The sequence below is a fragment of the Perognathus longimembris genome, chromosome 28 (assembly GCF_023159225.1).
Source record: "Perognathus longimembris pacificus isolate PPM17 chromosome 28, ASM2315922v1, whole genome shotgun sequence".
Taxonomy (NCBI): domain Eukaryota; kingdom Metazoa; phylum Chordata; class Mammalia; order Rodentia; family Heteromyidae; genus Perognathus; species Perognathus longimembris.
In genome coordinates, this window is record NC_063188.1 from 3,564,334 (window position 1) to 3,570,439 (window position 6,106).

Here is a 6,106-nt window from a genome sequence, read left to right on the forward strand (position 1 = left end):
GATTATCAGGTAGTCTTTCCATCCAATCAAAAGTGTCCTTATAAGAGTAAAGTAGGTTGGGCACTGGTGGCTCACTCCTGTGATCCTAGCTACTCAGGAGGGTGACATCTGAGGATTGTGGTTTGAAGCCAGCCGGGGCAGGAACGTCTGTGAGACTCATCTCCAATAAACTACTCAGAAAAAACTGGAAGTAGCACTGTGGCTCAAGTGATAGACTACTAGCTTTGAGCAAAAGAAGCTCAGGGACAGCACCCAGGCTCTGAGTTTAAGATCTAGGACTGGCACCAAACAAAAACTGTGATAGAAGGACATCTTAGATATACTAGGAAGAAAATGAGTCGATGAGAGTACAGGTTGTAGCAAGAGGGCCATAGGCCAAGGAACATTTGGGACTACGAATGCCGGGCTAGATTTACCTCCCCTGGTGCAGGGATGCTCAGCTTACTCCCTTATCAGTGCTCCCCTTTTCACCCTCTCCCCTGGGCACCCGACCAGCAGGCAGCCAAGGTGGAGAGAGGGACACGGGCTAGCCTAAGGTGCACGCGGCCAAACGAGATCCCCTTTTCCTCCCTCCTTACCCACCAAGGAAGCCAGGTGCAGACGGATCTCGGAGACGCTTCGGAGAGCAATCGGTTTAATGGGGAGGGGCTCACAGTAATATAGTAGTGATGACGAGGATTGAGCAGGAGCTGGCGATAGGCTGGCGAGCTTGTCCGTCCAAGAGCAGCTCCCAAGGACCTCCCTTATGGGCTAACGTCACTTCCCATAGTACCGCCCGCTGGGCAAAGCCCTCGAAAAGGGAGCACACGTGCTTGCTGGCGCAAGGTGGGGGCTGGTCTCAAAGCTACCCCTTCTGGTTCCAGACCCAGAAGGAGATAGGTGTGGCTCACTTCCACACTGCCCCAGGGCTGGGGGAAGGGCGGCATTTCGGGAGCGCTCTCCTCGCCCTTCCCCCGTTAAGGCCAAGATGAATCCCAACACACAAAAAGCTAGAACAAGTGAGAATGGATTCGCCTCCAGACACTTTGATTTCATACTTCTGACCTTCAAAGAATGAGTGAATGAATGAAGGGCTGGATTTAATAAGATTGTGTTGTCTTAACTCACCAAATTTGTGGTAATTTATTATGGTACCCACAGAAACCAATACACACACCATAGCAGCAATAAGAAGAGGAGAAAAAAAAGAGGAAGGAGGAAGAGGAAAGAAAAGATCAAGGAAAGGTTTTAGAGAGCATGTACCAAGTACTAGGCTCACAAGCTGAACTGATGTCAGAGCCAGATCCCATTTGATGACATACATTTCACTGGCTCCTATAGTACAATGAACCAGTGCTAGTACCTGCTTATTTAGCCAGAGACTGATGGAATCAACTGGGCTGGATACCCAGCAGTGGGGCTCCAAGCCTGCTTCACCTCTGAGTGGAGCAGGAAAGTCAATTTGGCCCATGTTGGAGCTATTAATGAGTAGCCGTGGCACACAGCCTGAATAAACACTACAGATAAGATGCAGCAAGGGATGCTGTACTAAGGGATGAAAGAAAGATTCAAAGAACATTCGCTGTTCTCTCTAGAGGCTGAAAAGAAAGGACTCAAATCTGACCTAGAAGAGGAGACAAGGGAGGTGCCCTTTCAAAGGTAAGACATGCTTAGCCTAAACCCAGCTCCCATGAGCCTAAATGATCCCTGTCCAATCCCCACACAACTGGGGCACACACAAAAAAAGAGTCTGAAGCATACTCACTGTGCTTGCCCAAAGGGATCAAGTCCTAAGGTTCCCCAGCCCAAAAGATACCATTGCTTTTCTCCTGCATGGTTGTCTTAGGAATTGACCCACAATCTTGCAATGACCCTAACTATCTACCTACTCCCTTCCCTCTCCAGTGTTGCCATTTCACTTCTTCCCACTGCTCACTCTCCTGAAATGTCAGCATTGCTGTCATTCAGGCCTTCGACTCCACTCACAGAAGAGGCACTCACTCTTCACCTGATCTGCCATCTGCATACATGAGCATTTCTCCTGTTGAGACACAAAAGCATCATGACAGTGCTCTTGGAGATCGAACTTGGCAAGTAGGCCTACAGGGGTTGGGAGAGGACAGGACAAAGACTCACCTGTGCTTGATGGGTAATCTAGCAGAGTGGCTGTCTGCACTGCAGGCCCTTGTTGGTTGTGAGTTGGGCAGTAAAAAGAGGATGTTCAGAACGGCATGCTTTTGTCACCTGTTAATGCTGTGATACACGTCATTGTCAACAGGCACCTTCAGTGCTGTGTTGCTTCCTCTTCCTTTCTTCCTGAAAAACTATTATCAAGTGATGTGGATCTTCTCAATACTACCACATTCTACTTGAGGACACACAATAATTGAATTGTCGAGAAACTGGACTTTGGCTTATTTGCTGTTTGGAATGGATTCTAATTATTTAACTCTGTTCAGTTCTTTTGGAGCAGCTGATTATCTTGGTTGCAATTGCCAAATATGTCCATAGCTATATATTTTTCAAACATCTTCTATTGAAATTCTTGCAGGGAAAAATTATTTTTTAGGATGAGTCAAGAATTCTCTAGCCCCAACCTTTTATTGTGTTCTCACTAATGTTGATAGTGGGATGGCTTCATTTAGGAGCTCAGCAGTTATGTCAGGGAAAAAGATATAGCACCCAGTAGATAAAATCTGATTCGTCCTGTTGTGCTTATTCATGTGGCTATCACCTCTTCTATGATTTGACTATATCCTCCAAATATTTGTGTGGCAATAGTATCTGGAAGTGGAGCCCAAAGTTGACTCCTTTGGGGAGTCACTAGGACTGGAGGAGGTCACGTGGGTGGAGCCCCATGATGGCCTCGGTGTCCTTATAAGAAAAGGCAGGGAGAGCCAAGCTGGCTTGCCCTGTCTCCCCATGTGATGCCCTCCACCAGGTTTGCTGCAGCAGCAGGTAGGTCATCACCCAAAGCTGAGCTCACCCAGGTGCCGTGCAATGCGTCTACACCTCCCAGCCTCCAGAACTGGGAGCCAAATAAACTTCTGCTCTTTTTGGGAGTGTGTGTGTACCAGTCCTGGTGTTTGAACTCAGTGAGCTTCTTTGCTCCAAGCTAGCACTCTATCCCTTGAACCACAGCTCCACTTCCAGCTCTTTTGGTGCTGAATTGGAGATGAATCTCCCAGACTTTCCTGTTCGAGCTGGCTTCAAACCATAATTCTCACATCTCAGCTTGCTGTGTAGCTAGGATTACAAGCATGAGCCACCAGCACTGGCTAAACTTCTACTCTTTAGAAACCACTTAGTCTGGGGTATTTTGTTACAGTAATTAGAAACCAAATGACATAACCTCATAAGGTAAAGTTTACTATGAGGCTGTAACTCCTTCAGGGGAGGAACCCCCCTCCTTTTCACTGATGTACCCTTGACATCCAGCATCTAGTGTGGCATCTACTAAGGGTTCCATAAAGATTCCTTTCTTTCCTTTTTGCAAAAAAAGTAGGCAAATGAACTCATTAGGATCAGATTCAGAACAAGACTTGCCCTAGTAACATTAGGAAAAGGCAGAGCTGAGGTGTAAAGTCAGGACTGATAGCAGTGTTCATATTCTGTCTTCTCCTCATACATAGTGGCCACAGGATGAAACCCTTGAGCTGGTGCTCTAGAAAGAACAGGTGTGAGGAGCCTGAACGTGGAGGAGCAAAGAAGGCTTGATGCATACAATGAAGGTTCTGGATAAAAACTCCAGGGTTGGCTGGGAATGTGGCTTAGTGGTAGAGTGCTTGCCTAGCGTGCATGAAGTCCTGGGTTTGATTCCTCAGGACCATATAAACAGGAAAATTCAGAAGTGGCGCTGTGGCTCAAGTGGTAGAGTGGTAGCCTTGAGCAAAAAGAAGCCAGGGACAGTGCTCAGGCCCTGAGTTCAAGCCTCAGGACTGGCAAAGCAAAACAAAACAAAACTCGAGGGTTATTGCTCATAGTAGGCGTTTGATGTAACCTCTACTTATTGGTTTGGGATCCAGACAGGAATGACCAACCTTAACATACTGGAAGCCTGTGCAACTGAAAGAGAAGTCCTGGGCTGAGGACAGGGCTACAGAAAAGGGGCAGCCAGAGAGAACATGGTAGATATCAGAGCCTTTGAATACTATCTGCTATACTGGTGACCCTGAATTCTTCTCTCAGCAGCTTTTGTTCCTTCCTCCTCCTCTTGGTTGAGTTTCTTCTCCGTTGAGCAATGGGAGAAACAATAAAATGCAGAGACTTCTTTCAGTTTCATTTTATAAAAAGCCAGTGGATACTACTCAAAGATAATTTAAAAAATTAAAAAGATACAAGCAAACCATTGTACATGCCAATTAGGTACCAGTTGGCAAGTATTCCAGAGCAAGTAAAGCTCCATGCCCTAGGGAGACTCTGAGTTCAGAGTTGGCCAGAAGACTGGACATGATTATGATGTAGACACTCAGGAGTGCACTAAGAGCAGAGGATATCTGTGAGGCTGGGAAAGCTGTTCACTACTAACAGTTTGAACTGAACTTCAGAAAAATGGGAAGAAGTTGGTGCCTTAGACAGGCAGACACGTAAGTATGAGTATTCTAGGAAATGGAGAAACCACTAGAGGTACGGGCCAGAAAAGAACAGACTCTGCTATGGTTAAAAAAAAAGAGGCCAGCCTAGGTGTGTGTGTGAGAGAGGATAGGGTATGGGAAGAAGAAGGAGGTGGAACTTATCGAGGGTATCACTAGTTAGTGTTCAGAGCCAAATGACGTGGTCTAACAGCATCTCAAAGGTGCAAGGGAGCCATTGAAAGCTTAGGGTAAGAGTTTGTTTAGTGTATTTAGAAAAAGTATCTTTAAGGATATAACTAAGGCCAAGATCATCTTTTAAAAAGTTAAGGTAGTTCTCTATTGTTCAAACTGCCTTACCTTCCCAAGAAAGAGGTTAAAGATCTCATGAGTAGGTCCTCAATCCAATGATGTGTTCTTTTATTTTTCTTGCCAGTCCTGGGGTTTTAGACTCAGGGCCTGAGCACTGTCCCTGGCTTCTTTTTGCTCAAGGCTAGCACTCTACTACTTGAGCCACAGTACCACTTCTGGCTTTTTCATATACGTGGTGCTGAGGAATTGAACCCAGGGATTCATGCATGCAAGGCAAGCACTCTACCACTAAGCCACATTCCCAGCCCCCAATGTCCTGTTCTTATAAGAAAATAAAATGTAGAAAGAAGAGAAATGGAAGACAAGGCATATGAAGGTACAGGCAGGCATTAGTGTGGTATAAGCACAAGGTAACAAGGCCAGAAGCCAGAGGAGACAAGGAAACATTTCTTATTAGACCCTTAACTAGGAGGCCCAGGATAATGGTTTTTCTCAAAGGCACCTTGGGGTTTCTAATCCACGTCCCTCCACAGACTGGGCTATTCCTGAAGTCTTTCTCACTCACCACTGAAGCTCTAGCATTCAACACAAATCTGACACCTACTGAGAACTCAGTGCCATTCACTGAGTGAATGAATGAATTCCTACTGGGGGATTCCTGCATCCTCATACATACCAAGCCTTGCCTGTGGATACTTTCCCCTTTTAGCCATACCTGTCTAGTTCAATAAATAGGTTTCATTCGAGAGTGATATTGAACTAAAATTTACTGTTTGTCTTTCTGTATAAAAGTCAGGATAGCTGCAGTTATATGGGAGGAACACATGCCAATGAGGAAGAGAGGCTCAGCCCTTTGATTCTTCCTTTCTATCACACCCTGATTCTGGGTCAAGTTGGACAAAGGAATAGGACTAGGCCTTCAAGTCCAGTGAAGCTTCTCATCAACCCTGAACCCCATCAGCACTGGGTAGCCACCTTATCCAAAGGTAGCCCAGGAGCCAGCAGGGGCCAGCAGCATCCACTTCAGACTACTTACATATACTCACTAGCAGGGGACTGGGAAGAGTCGAGCCAGAAAATGTACAAGGCCTTTCTTCATCCTTGATTCCCTGGTGAGTAGCTGAGTTGATAATGGATCTGACAACAAATAAGCCTGCTCCCACATCCAGTTTAGAGGCATCTCTACTTTCTTCCAGATAATGTATTCTAAATAGCTTGTTCTTTCTTTCTTATAGGTACCAGTT